This window comes from Neopsephotus bourkii, unplaced genomic scaffold (genome assembly GCF_033783945.1).
Source record: "Neopsephotus bourkii isolate Nb327-2 ecotype Australia unplaced genomic scaffold, CSIRO-AGI_Nbou_v1 NB_894, whole genome shotgun sequence".
In the NCBI taxonomy this organism is placed as follows: Eukaryota; Metazoa; Chordata; class Aves; order Psittaciformes; family Psittacidae; genus Neopsephotus; species Neopsephotus bourkii.
The window spans coordinates 531,815-547,190 of record NW_026901388.1 but is presented as its reverse complement, the minus strand read 5'-3'; positions in this window follow the sequence as shown (position 1 = coordinate 547,190).

The following is a 15,376-nucleotide window of genomic DNA, read 5'->3' as shown; positions in this document are numbered from 1 at the left end:
ACTGGCCAACATGGACCGCCAGAGGTATTTATATATTAATTTTTAAGCATTATTACAGAATAGATTTGCAGATGTCCTTTAAGTTATTTCATTTAGGGAACCACTTGCATCTCACTGTTGATTATTGTTTTCTTGCTTTCACAGCTTCTTCAGACTAATGACAGAAGTATCACATCTAATGTAACATCATAGATTACTCTGGCACTTACAGTATCCAGCTAATATTTCTTCATATCCATATAGTCTATCATTAGCTATTCACCATTAAAGTAGCAATTCAAGTGACCTTTGATTCATTAATTGTTCTGTGTTTAATTACTACCTTAAGCAATAAGGAAAATAGAACCTGAGTAAAAAAGAAGTAAAACCTACATAATGAACATTAAAAAAAAAAATTAAAAAAAACCCAAGATTTTTAACCAGTATTTGATGTTAGGAAAATGGGATACTATAATCTTTTTTATAACTCTTAGCTCCCATGTAACTGATCATTCATAAACAGATACAGTGATATATTACAATAATTTTTACATGCTCATATTCTAAGATTTTCATAATTTTCTTACTAAGCTTTTGCATTAATTTCCCATTTCAACATTTTATTTCTGTCTTGGGCCATAAAACATAATTGTTACCACTGAAGTTGCAGCTCTTATATTCCCAAAAGGCCAGTTCATTTTACAAAGCACATACACTGTACAGCTTATTGGCCTTCATTTTCCATCATCAAATGTTAACTTGGAGGAAACTTTTAAGTTAGGAAAATGCCAATGAATAATAAAGATGGCTCCTATAATGAGGATTTGCTGCCCAGCATAACAAAATAGAGTTTTTATTGGAACACATTTCCCAGAGTTGAGCTATTTGATCTACAACCTATTAAAAAAGTAGATTATATTTTCCACAGCACCATGGGTATAGGAGAGTTAATTTCCACACCAAACAATAAAAGGAGACGAAGCAGACAGTAACTGATGTGAATTGTTCCCAAGCCAGCAAGTAGTCCAAGTTCCCATATGTCCTCAATATTTCTACACCAATATCTATTGTAAAAAATAGAAACATAAGAAAATAGGTTGCAAATCATAATTTTTTGAAAGTGCACATAGGTTCAAAATAAGTTGGGATAAACATATGTTGTAAGATTTAGTCAGTTTGATTTTGGGGGAAAAAGTGATCAAGATCCATTCTTTGATCTTGTTATCAATTGATTGAAAATAGTGTTATTTTAACCTTACAGTTGGTGTAAGTGTGTAACACTGTTGGCTCCAAAGGTCCTCGAGGCTCCAAGATCTCAGGAGGTATATATATTCGTGGGAGCAATACATGAGATGTGCTTGTTCAGGGAAAGATTAGGACATGATAGCATTTTCTCACAACATTTCATAACCTCATACAAAACATAAAGATAGGATCTGATCTTTATGATATACAAAGTTCACTATAAATTTAAAAAATAGTCTTCATGAATCACATCAAAAAGAACAAGGAAGTATACATAAAAATATTAGTTAACTTACAAATAGATTTTGAAGATTTTAAGGCTTCTAATTCCAATGCTCATTAAAAGACACAATGCTTTTGTAATTTCCAACCACGCTTGCTTAATGAATTTGAATAAGAAATATTTAAAACCATAATAATATATTGGCTTCACATAAAATTTAATTCACAATATGCTTATTTACTTTGCGCTGCTATATTGTTAATACTTCTCTGGACAGAATAATTTGTTTAAGGTAATAGGAACTTCCTTCACTATGATGTAACTCCAATGACTCTTGCAGTTAATTTGACCCTAGACACTTACTGAGATGCAGTTTTGTTTATTTGCTTTATTAAAGAAGACACCCTAATTTCTTTTAATTCTTTCCATATAATGGAATTGAACTATTTTTAAAATACTTCGCATAAAGTATAAATTATTTTCTCATTACTGTTTTTGAGATGAGAGGAGAAATATAGGGAAAAACTGGCTGAAACAATCTGACAAATTCAAGATGAATTTGTGAAAAGTCACCAATTCAAATCTGTATTTTGACCATTTCGTTTAAATGAATTATTGTGTCATCAAAATCCAGTTCTACTCCCCCAAATGCTCTACTTATTTCCTACTTTCTGATTCATTAAAGAACCTTTAACATGTTCTCATTACTCACATTTTGTGAAATCCCAAAGATTACCTCAGTGTCACACTAGATCTTTTTTTTCTTCTAGTTGAATTTACTAAGCTCCAGCTCAAAATGTATCAAAGACAGTATTCTCTCCCTCCTTTCTGTTCCCAAAGAGCATAAGATATGCTTAAAGGAAATAGTTGGCCTAACATACACATATATTTATTTTATTTTTTTTTACAGAATCCTTGAAAATCCAAAAATGTGGAAAAATTTTTACATATGAAAGAGAAATAGCAAATGTCTTTCAAAATACAGAATAAAAAAACACTGCAACAAACACTATGGAATCCGTAAATGTGCTGCCCACTTAGCGCAGCAACTGCAACTAGTCACAGCCAATAAGTGCTTCAGTAAAAGATACGACACTATGTATTAGTTATTTATAGATATTTTTTTTTTCCCAAGTAACATTTCCTTCTATTTTGCTGATGTTATAGCTTAGTTTATGACTAGAAGGGATTTTCTAGCTCCGGATTCTCCCTTTTTTCTTTTTTTTTAATACTGTGTGTATGCATGTTTGTATAGATAGGAAAGAAAATTGACAGATAGATATAGAAGTACAGATAAACAATTTTAAATGTCAGATCTAATTTTCTTCTTCATGTAGATTCATTTCACTCCCCTCAGTTCATGATTTCTCAGTGTATTTCCAGAACGGATTCACTATGATATCCAAAATGAATTATTTATTTTTGCTCAGTCACAGCAACTACCTCTACTTACACATTAGCCACTACCTTTATTCATCCTAAAATTCACTTTTATTTCTAAATATCAGAACTTATTTGTTCTACATATGCTTATTATCCAAACTAGAAAGCCTGTGCAACAAATATGGCTTGTGTTGGAAGGCCACAAGCCAAACAAAATCCTTTAGGTCTATTAAACAGTGGTTTAAATTGAACTGTTCTTATTTTCCATGCTGTACACTTTGCTACCTTTAAAGCTCTTCTCATACTTTTGCTGTCTTCAGTTTTGTTTCTTCTTCTTTGTGCTTTCCACTGGGGAATAAAAGCATCCCACAAACTTTGATGTCAGTTCTTTTCTTCATGCCATCTACAATGAAACCACAGTAGTTGCCCTTTGAGAGTATAAATACTTTTCTGACTTCCCTTGCTACACTCAATTCACAAATTCTTAATGTAACAAATATCCTTTCAACTGTTCATCTTCTTGCCTGATGGGCTTATTTTGGGACCTCTATGTTTCTTATGAAAATAATATGATGAATGAACATAAAATATATATCCTTCATAAAGCTAGACTAATGCACTCAGCAAAGCCCAGGAATCCTAAACACACTGCAAACACTGTTCCCATTACAAAAGCAGTCAGGAATGAAAACTTGAATGATTATAATCCCAACTCAACTAAACATAGCAGATAAACAAACACTGATTTTTCCATTAAGAATATACACAAAAGCTTTCCAGCAGTATTTTTCAGTTCCTACCCAGATCACCCTGATGTTGCATATACAATCAGACAGATCTGAACTCCTCCAGTAGCTAAATTCACACTCCTAGGAAGAACAGATTAAAATCTTTCAGCACTAGGACTTTGGGCCCAGCCAAGGAGGCATGATCCTCCAACACTAGAAATTAATGCCTTTCACTCAAATATATCACAGGTTAGTGACCATTTGGTCTCTTTTGTGCTTGTAAATTGGAGAAGAGATCCATTTAAATAAAAAAGCATTGCCAGTTGAGAAACACTGACTTAGTTATTCAGTTATTCAAATCAAACTAGTGTGGTGATTCTCTGTATGTAGTGTGTGCTGTAACACAAACTTTCCTTAAAGAGCTTCAGTTTACAAATGAAGGAAGCTAATTTTATTGGTCTTAGTATTTAAGACCATATTTTTTCAGAAGGATTTTTTAACAGCATCTCCAAAATTTAACACTATCTTTGCAATATTAGTAAGTTAGGAAGTTGTCATACATTTGCATATACAAGTATACTTGAATTCATTTTGCAAGAGCACATATTTCTGATGTTAAATTTTGTGAATGCTTGTTTCCACCCACTAGCCAGTCCATAAAGGAGGGACGCGCTATTTCATGTTCAAATCAGCACTCTGAAATCACCAGAAAAGGGGGCATGCTTCAGTACTATGGTAAATAGCCTATACTAAAAATCAGTAGCTACTTTTAAGCAAGAAAATAGTATCTTCTATCCTGCCTTGACTCTGAATAAGTTAAAAAAAATGAAACAAAAATAAAAAGGAATGCAGTAAATTGGCTCTGAACAAGACACTACATTTCATTTTTTTCTACCCAATTTAATATAGCAGCCATTTCAGACCTAAAAATAATACATGGAACTCCTTAGGATTTTTAATTTTCTGAAATAAACAAAATAGGGACAGTCACAAAATGAATCATAAGGCAATACAGAAGACAGAAGAAAGGAGTTCTTACTTGTAAGATCATTGTTAATATTTCACAAGCTTTAGCATAAAATAAAAATCATTATACTTTTTTCCTAATGCTGCATTTCATCTCACTAAATATGTTACAGTAATTGGACATTAGTAGGTCACCTCAATTTGTTATAGTATCATTCAGAATTGCCAATGAAAATTAGACATCTACTGTAGCCTCCATTTTTAAGTGCTTGCAATTAAATTATAACAAGTCGAACTGGAGGAAAAACCCAGCACCTATACATAGGATGCTGGGAAATACAGAGATCACAATGTGTATGACACATCTAGAAGCACCCACCACACTCATTACATTTATTCAGTGTGGATGACACTGGATCCCACAATACACTAAACACTGTTTCCCTTCTGTTCTTTGATTTTCTCAGTGGGACAACAAATTGCACAGAGAACAGCAGGGAAGGCTGGAGCAGGGCAAGAAGGTGGAGGTAGCTCTACATAACAGAGAGAAGAATACATCACTGAGGATGACACAAGGCTTATGAAGGAAAGGTCAGATGGGATGCTGCCTTTGCCTTTGCTGGCAGCCTCACTTTTCCTTCACCTCTCAGCATCCTCCCCTCCTTCTTTAAGAACTTCAACTATGAGATATCTCTCTCCATCCATTTCTTAGGAGTTCATTTCTTCAAAATAAAATCTACTGTTCCAATCATCTCTGGAGACACAAGCTTTTCCTTCAATATCCAAAACAGATAAAACCACATATTCCCACTCTCTCTAAAACACAGGGAAAACTCATTACATCCTGGGAGATGGCTGTCTTATTGCCACTTTGTACTCTGAATATATACTTTCTAATATATTGTGGAAGATACACTCATCGTAGTGAATTTTACAGTGGACTGTCATGCTGGAAAGTCCATATTCACAGTGATATACCCCTTTTTGATATATGCATGCATCCTCCATTCATTGAAATTTCACTGTAGAAATCTTAGCTTTCAACCTAAGTGGGGAGAAAAGCTGCTCAGTGCCAGACATAAAGTAGAATCACACTTTCAGAGCTTGCCAAGAGAATGCTACCCACATAATACCTTTTCTGCGTCCCCTGTTCTTTCTTCTGTTTTTTTGGTCAGTTGGGTTTTTTTTCACTATTTTCCCTGTGCCCTCACTGAAAACCCCAAATCCTCTTGGTAGCAGCCAAGAATCTGTCTTCTAGAAACAGCAAGTTCTTTGAATCTCTGGTCCATACACTTAAGAAGTTAGGATTCTATTTATCACTGCCTGCATTCTGGAAAATGCTGAGTTGAGTCTTGAAACAAAGTCTATCATTCTCTGTTAAGCAGGAACTCAGCTATATTTTTACACGTGGTTAAGTGGAAGATGGCATTTGTCACTGCAGTCCAAACCATACTTGCAGCAACAATAAACATGATGTAACAGTTTGCTATGTTAACAACTTTGATGGGATGAGAGAGCTTATATGACTATCAGTTAAAGCATAGCTCCAGCCACTACACCATTTTGATAGCCATCTCACAGATGGATCCCATGGTTTTTTTTAGTTCAGTTACTTTCACTGAAGGATGAAGGTTGCCCAGTACACATAGACTGCTGTAATCATCCAGACTATTTGTAAATCGGGCAACTGCACATCCTGCTTGTGCTTTAATGTGTTTGTTTTGTTTGGGATACAGGCATTTGATGGGAAGGAAAAACAGAGGGGCTTATTTTGTGCTGCCTTGTCAAATACATATTGGAGGGTCAAAGAACTTCAAGCCGATGTGAGTAACTTGGATTACTCAAGCATCCATCTTTTATGGCAGTGGCATCATAGAGGCCAGACATTTCTGGAACCTTCTCCTAATCAGAGGTCTCTCATGACAGACCAAGAGTACATGTATACAACCAAGGAATGTGGACTAGACATCTAATCTAATTATCTAACAAAAACAAGTGCATCCATTGAACCACTTTGGGACTTAAAAACTTAGTAACATTGAGAAAGCTGCACTTAAGTAACTTACAAAGTGAGTCTTGTCAGGTCTGCACCAAAGTCTACCCAGTCACAAAGCAACTTTAGGGAGCATATCCTCTCCTTTGTATAATCTTCTCCTTACTATAGACAAACATACAACTACATGTTCAGAAATGTCCTGGATTCAGTAGTAGCAGTCATTTTTTTCTCCTTTTTAGTAGCTGGTGCAGTGCTGTGTTTTTGACTTTCAGCCTGGGAACAGCGCTGATAACACCAATGTTTTTAGTTACTGCTCAAATGTTTACTCTGACCAAGGACTTTGTGAGCCTCATGCTCCACCAGGGAGGAGGGGAAGCCGGAAGGAAGCAGAAACAGGACACCTGACCCAAACTAGCCAAAGAGGTATTCCATACCACAGCACATCATGCCCAGGATGTAACTGGGAGTTACCCAGAAGGGCAGTCACTGCTCATCAGGCTTGGTCTGCAGGTGGTATCGTATTCTCTTCCCTTGTTATTTCCCTTATCATTACTATTATTGGTGGTAGCAGCAGTGATTTGTGTTATACCTTAGTTACTGGACTGTTCTTATCTCAACCCCTGGGAGTTACGTTCCTTCAATTCTCCTAACCACCCCTCCAGGAGCAGGGCGTAGGGAAGAAAGGTGGGTGGGGGGAGTAGACTGAGTGGCTGACTTGCCAACAGGGTTTAAACCACGATAAGAAACTAGACTGATTTCTTTACTTCTTAATATGGGAAGATTACACCAGATGATCATGCAGAAAACAGCACTGAGAGCTCCAGCACTGTATTCTAATCAGAAAATGTTCCTTCACAAAAAATATTCAGAGATTCAGAGAAAGACATGTTTGCATAGACAGGGTATATTAACATTGGTTATATTTTACTTATGTACTTGTGATAAACTTTTCTGTAAAGACAAGAAGAGAGACGGGGTGCATTGTAGTACACTGCATTTCTATATTCCTGAATCAAGCTCTTGAACATTTAAAGAGTTAATCAAACTTTCTTGTACCTTTTCTTTTTTCGTGCAATGTCATGAAAAATCCAAGGGTGATTCTACTTTCAGATATAACAAGCAATATCTTGTGCAGATTAACAAACTGGATCAAAAATTTCGTATGCATACAACTGACTTTGAAGCCCAAGCTGCAATAACTTTCAGTTATTTCAGCTCCATTAGTATTTGTATCTGCTTGTTACCTATTAATTCACTACTTTGTCCTGAAAATTCATCCATTCTTCTCTGTGACAAGTTGAAAACTACTAGCAAGTTTCAATTCTAAGAAAAAAATTAACTTGATGTTGCTTGAATTTCACTTTTATTTGCCCACCCTTCTTTGTAAACAGAGGCCTTGCTATTGTAGAGCAGTGTCTGATATTTTTTGCTATGAAAACACTGAGTTAATATAGTCATAATTTATTTATAACACTTCTGTGCTTAACATGCAAGCTTCAAAATCACTCTTGGAGAATCAGAGTACAAAACAGAATTGGTTACAGTTGCAGGAAACAGCAAGCATCTTTAAAGTGTGACTAGGCAACTTCCACCTCCATCACCAAGGGCAAACTAAGTTGGAGTTATAATGTTACCATCTAAATTTGTATTTGCCCACATCTTCAACATTACATGCATCTCACACTCCCCTAGGAAAGATAATAAAAAAAATCAGACAAGGGAAGCAAAGATGATTACAGGAGTGGAATGCTTTCAATTAAAGAATGACTAAGGAAACAATGACTTTTCAGCTTGGAAAAGAGATGACAGAAGCCAGAGAGAAAAGAAATGCTTTTGATGGCACTTAAAATAAGGAGTAATAGACTTGTTGAACTCCTTTCTAGACAACATAAGAGATTCTAAATTTCAAACGGGCTCAATGGGAGGTGGGGGGGGGAACTAACGGAAAATAAATCTATTTAGATTTGCTAAATATGTCAGAGAAAGACTTGTATTCTTATCCTGTTCTTACCCTCTGCTAAGTGTTTACGTACAGCAACTACTGGAAACGGCACACTGAGTTGACTGGTTCTTTGCTCTGACCATGTACATCCCTTTTCTTCATATAATCATAAACTGACTCTTGCTTTGTATACAGTGGAAAACTTATTTTGTCTTCACTTATTATGTTAGGTCCTTAAACAAACTCATATTTTATAACTGTGTACAGTTCTGGTGTCCTCAACATAAAAAGGACATGGAGCTGTTAGAACAAGTCCAGAAGAGGGCCACGAGGATGATCAGGGGACTGGAGCACCTCCAGAAAGTTGGGGCTGTTCAGCATGGAGAACAGAAGGCTGTGCGGAGACCTCGTAGCAGCCTTCCAGTATCTGAAGGGGGCTTGTAGGGATGCTGGGGAGGGCCTCTTCATTAGGGACTGTAGTGATAGGAGAAGGGATAAGAGGTTAAAACTTAAACAGGGGAAGTTTGGATTTGATATAAGAAAGAAGCTCTTTACTGTGAGGGTGGTGAGGCACTGGAAGTTGTGAATGCCCCATCCCTGGCAGTGTTCAAGGCCAGGTTGGACAGAGCCTTGGGTGGCATAGTTAGGTGTAAGGTGTCTGTGCCCATGGCAGGGGGGCCAGAACTAGGTATCTTAAGGTCCTTTCCAACCCTAACTATTCTATGATTCTACCTGAAATCTTATTTCTTCCTGACTAATGTCCTGATGAGGTAATTTCATTTTGAAGAAGTCACTGGCAGAAAAATAGGCATTTCTCTTTATCTTCTTTTTTCACTTCTCCAAGGTATTAATTTGGAGGAGAAATGCCAGTGGAAATGTGGTAGCCGTGAGTCTCCACAATGTCCAGCCCTAATTCATCTAATTTAGGCTATGTGCTTGGGGGAAAAGTGGGCTAAGATCCATGTCCCTCAGACCTATAACCTCTGCTTTCTTTATCAAATGAGGTAGGATTTATAACTATAGGGATCTCAAGAGTGCTTTTCTCATGCCCACTTGTCTTGCTGGTGGCCCAAATTTAGCTTCAGAAAGCTGGAGGCAAGAGAGCTGTAAACTGGCTCATACACATTAAAACAGGCATAAATCAGCTTTAAGTGCCAGAGTAAAACTCTACTGACTTTAAAAATCACTTACTCATTGAGTCTCTGGGGACTGAGTTATAAAAAACCAATATCAAATTTGGGCATATCAGCAGAACACCTGTAATTCTGTTACACTGTAATTTCTGTAATACCTGCTACAGAAAACTTGCTAAGAATAAGGAAATTTCTCTTAGGACCTTTATCTTGGATGATCAACTCATTATCCTATTTATCAGGTGACCCTATCATATAGACAACTTGTGACAGAAAACCAGTGATGCATTACAGCCAACATGGCTACAGATTCAAGAGAATATAGAAAAGGTGCTGCCTGGAAAACATCTCAGACTTCACTAAAGTACATTTTTTTCAGTGTAGGCAGGAGACCTGCTGTTTTCCACAAGGCTAGGCTTTTCAGTTCCACACAAAGGTTACTCACTCACTTCTTTATCTGCCTTGAAAGATCATTGCAAATTCAGTTCACGATTTTTGTATTCACTTTTTTTTTTGTTTGTTTGACTTACTTAGCTGGTCTTTTTATGACTTTTTTTAAATAACTTCTAATCTCACTGCTGATCTTACATAACCACATCTTCTTTTTGGGTGGCATGCACTGAAACACAAGCAGCATTGTGCATTCATGCAGCAGAGAAGACAGCCACATATTACCATGCACTTCAAAAGGAAATGAACCAACCAGTGAAAACAACAGACTGCTGCTACCTGTCAAATTACCTTGTCTTTACTTTCTAACATGTGGAGTGACAATCAACTTCAATGATGTCCAATTCAAAACTTCAATTTCACTTGCATGAGTTTCAAATTCAAGGATGTTATCTTTAATTCTGAATTTAAATTCAGAATCCTTAAAGAAAACTGAGCTGAAACTGCTGGGGTTTTAGAGTTTCAGCATTTGAAAGCAGTGCAGGTATCATCCTTTGTTATTGTGCCCTGTAAAACAAAATGCTCTACTGTTGGCAAGTCTCTTCTGGATATGATTATCTTATCAGATCTGGGACTCATCCCAGTTTCCAGGATGTGGGTACAGGATGCCATGAGATAAACCTGGATGTGTATATTCAGAGCTCATGTAAAAGTGCCCTGAATAGAAACCAGCCCCAAGAGTATACTGTCAGATAGTCCAGCACATATGAACAGACATAGCCTAAGATACCCAATTTCTCAAAAAAAACCACAGCAGGCATGCTAAACAAAAATCCTTTATCATTATGGTTTTAATCAGGTCTTCAAAGAAAGCTGTAAATCAAAGCTTAGCAACCACTTGGCATATCTTTCAATCTTTGAAATCTCTGTGATCTCTTTTGTTACCAATAGGTTTTTTCACTATTCAGGTACCCAAAGCATGGAAATGCGTACCCAGCTAATTCTTACAGAGCTTTTAGATAAATATCCAATATCATTCTTCATTTATTAGCAGAACAGGGACTGCCATAGTGCCTTGTAAGAGAACAAAGTAGTGTGTAGTTCAAGTGCCAGCCAGTATTTTCCCTTTGTGTTTCTGATTGTAGGCTGATTACACAACATTAATGAGAGCTTTTATTTATTTATCTAAATGAACAGAAGCAAAAGCACAAAAAGCAAAAGCGGCTAAATCTTTAAAGAGATCACTTTTCCTGCTCCTAATGGGGCTGTGGACAGTGCTCTTTTTTCAGCTACAAAAGGAAAGCAGGAAAGGTGGGTGGGGGCATGGGGAGGAGACATGCATTTCACAGGCTGTTTCACAGTAGCTATCTTCTGGCTCACCTCCCAGATGCTATGCCATCCTGTCATCAAGATGAAATCTCTGTCCCACACTGACATTTCTTCTGTGGAAGAAGGCTATCTATCTACCCTCAGCTACTGTAACCCTGCTCAGCTTCGCTATCTTCAGTGATCCTATGCTAATGTACAGTGTCTGATTTTTGAGGATACAGTGTTTATTCACAGAAAATAAAGTAAACCCCCAAAACACAGAAGTTAGATGACAACACTGAAAACAAAGAATAGAAATTACGAGACACAGTAGGATTTTGCTGCACAAAATTATTTTGCTATAATCTAATTTCATAAAACTGGGGCAGGAGAACTAGAGATTTTGCAAATGACATATCAGTTTTAAACTAATTTTAAGTGCTTGGAATCAGCAAAACTCTCATCTTCCTCACCCTCCCATACTACTTTTAGTAGTTTATGGAGGTGCATATTTTATTCACCTACTTCTGTGGTGAATATAGAAATAGAAACCTGTGATTAAAAAAAAAAAAAACAAAAAAAAAAACAACCAAAAACCCCCAACCTAAGCCCAACTCTAAAGACAGTACATTCTGAGATCTAATTTGTCAATAAATAAACATAAATGCCTAATTATAAAATTAAACGAGGCTTCTTTACAGAGCCAATCATACTACTGTCCCTTGCAGAAACCTTAAATATCAGCTACACTGCACACCAGCTAACATAGAGAAGTGGTATCATTACAAGCATTACAGCAGATGCTTGTTAACATGCCACACATTTGCTTCCTTGCAGATGGCTGGAATCTCCAGTCCTCTACAAATTATTCATATCATTCATTTTCCTTCCTGTTCATCACAAGCTGCCCCTGTCTTTTCATTCATGCTTTCTTCCTACCTCTCATCCCCACTGTCAGCATAAATCCCAAACTTGGCCTTGTACATGCCATAACTTGAACATACGCTGGCATATTTTACTATATCAGAACCAAAGCACTAAGGACCTACAATGGCATCTTTCACCAACATGAGAGATTAAGGGAATGAAGCTTCTGCTCTCCTTAAGAGACCTGAAAGAGGCCACAATACAGAGCTTGATCAGCATCTCAATAAGTGCCTAGCCTTTGTGCTGACCCTAGCCACAGCTATCAGTTTGAACCAGTGCTAAAAGTTGTGCAGAAGTCCATTGTGTCAACTTATTTGTCTATTTTTGAGTTGTGCTGTGTCATACACCTATGGCCTGATGAGCCGAAACATTTGGTTTTCCACATTCCAGAAAATTATCTTTTCTGTTACGACTATAACCCAGACCTGGGCATTTCCGATCTTTTAAGACCATCAGATAAGGTTATGGAAGCTGTGTGATTACCTCATATGTCATGACATAAAAAGTAATATCAAGGGTTATTTTTTTAATGCCTTCTTATTTCTGAGTCTGTAGGATGCTTACAAGTAAGAGATTTCCAAGATTTTAACCATGCCCTAGGAAGTGCAATAGACTGTTCTAGTTTAAATCTGTGGCTGCACAGCAAAGGTGACACTCCTGAGGGTCATCACATTGGACATTCTGGCATACACATATTTTCCAGCTAGGGCTGGAGAAGGGCATCTCCGGCCCTTTTGCTCTGCTGTGCTGACAGCTGGGAAAGACATAGCACAAAAAAAGTCTGCTAAGTCTTCCAGTAAAGAAAGAGATCACTCTTTCCACAGCTTGCAGTATGCCCTGTGAGCATAATAAAAATCTATTTACAGTGTATTTTTTGGCAAAAATAAATGCAGCCAATGAAAAACTCTATAGTCTGTTCTGTGTTGACTACCTCTTGTTTCAATGCATAATATGAGCTGGGAGATCATCATGTTTTCCTAGTGTCAGCAGATACTGACCTCAATTAGAAATATATACCCCAGTAAAATGTGATTCCATATACATTAAGGCAAGAAAAGTAGTCATTAGGAAAGCCTGACATATACTACTATGTATTGATTAAAACTACTATTTTTTCTTCTTGAGACAAGTTTTATGTTGGTGTCGGGACACCAAAGAATCACAGAATCATAGAATGGTTTGGGTTAAAAAGGACCTTAAGATTATCTAGTTTCAACCCCCATGCCATGGTCAGGGACATCTCACACTAAACTATGTCGCCCAAGGCTCTGTCCAACCTGGCCTTGAACACTGGATGGAGCATTTACCAAAGAACATCTTATCACTTCATCCTAACAAGATGACTACATGAAGATGAGAAATCCCTTGACTAGTGCCTTGATATTCATGATCTGAGAGTCAGAGTTCTCATTTTGATATAAAAAGCACCTATTTTTCATATACTAATCTCCTGAATAAAGATCTTAGGCCACATTTACAATCATTCTGCTGTAAGAGTGGAACACTCCAATGTTATTAATCTAGCATATATTCTCTTGGTACTGAAAGCAAAACATAAGAAACACTCTTGAGTCCAGAAGTAAAGTATAATATTATGGTCTGATGTAAAACCTATATAATGTGATCCTACAATATCCATCACCCAGGAAATGCTAGTATTTAACAGGATTACAATGAGAGAGACTTGAAGCAGTACTATAGATTTCTTTTTGGAGAAGTATACTTGTAACTCAAAGTCAAAAAGAGGTGTAACCAGTACAGGCCATATGTTAAAGACATTCAAAATAGTTTAGCTTCTTCTTATTTAAATTCAATAGTCCCTGGCCAATTAACCAAATTTAAACTTTACGGGAAAAGAAGTAGCCTTATTAGAAGTCAGTCTGTCTGCAAATTTTGGAGGGATATAGGTAAGTTAACTTACAGGTGATTTTACTTACATGAGTGCATCTCTCTATCAAAATGAAAGAAAAGTATTCAAAATTTACCAGAATAAAATATGATCAAATACTGTTAAATTAATTTTTCATTATGTGTTTGGCAATGTTTTAAGTGCTATGGACAGTTTTTTGCCTTAGAGCAAGAAACCTATTAAGTTCTTGGCCACTCTTGTCACAGCTGAAATCACAAAGGGTAAAAGAGATGTTGATTATTTAGTCTGCCACATAATTCCACTTAGATTATAATAATAATAACAAAAACAACAATACTAGCAAACTGTATGTATTTGTTTTAATGATGGTAATGTTTGTTTTTATTTTAAATTAAAATGGGTATAATTTCAACAGAAATTATACAATTATATAAATAAAGTTGCTGTAAAGAAAATAAGGTTAAATTCTCATGCTTCATTTTGTTGGTATAAGATAATATTGTGAAGCATTTGTTGTAGTTTGCAACCAAGCTATATTCTAACTTTTTTTAATTTGTGAGAAATTCTGATGAATTCCTTCATAAAATGCATGCAAGCATGGTTTCTCTTTCTAAAGGAACAGTTGGACAAAGTAATGAAAGAGTTCATCAAGTTCACTCTAGATAAACAAATCTGTCTTTCTAAAACAGATGAAAAACAGTCTTACACAGAAACTACACAGCATAAAAAAAAAAAGAAAAAAGAAAAAAAAAGAGGAGGAACAAAGGATGGTCAGTCTCAGAACACTTTTAGCTAAAAAGCCCCACTGGCAAAAAAAAAAAAGCTTGATTTGCAAGGAAAACAAGACACAACCTAAACATTTCCCAGTAAGCATCATGTATCAGTATCTGCTTTAAGTTCTAATTTCAGAGCAAATTCAGTGTACGTGCTGAGAGCCTTCATCACCTTAAAATCTCTCTGCACTTCACTGCATACATTTTCCATGTAAGACTTAGTTCCACACCACAGACATTGCTTGCTTTCCATCATTTTGACTGTGTCAAAATTAGCAAGACTTCATGAATTTGATTACATGCATGCACAACATATATATACTACTCTACACTTGATCTTAGCCAAAAGGTTGAGAAGACCCTTACTACAAGAAAGACACTGAGATACAAGAGTAACCACAAGGTTACTCAAGGTATCTTCATATGGGTAAGACTTCCTTTTCATAAGGTTATTACATCTGCTTTTAGTTAAAAGTCAGAAATTTCGGAAAACCCAGTTTCAGGATTTCTGTT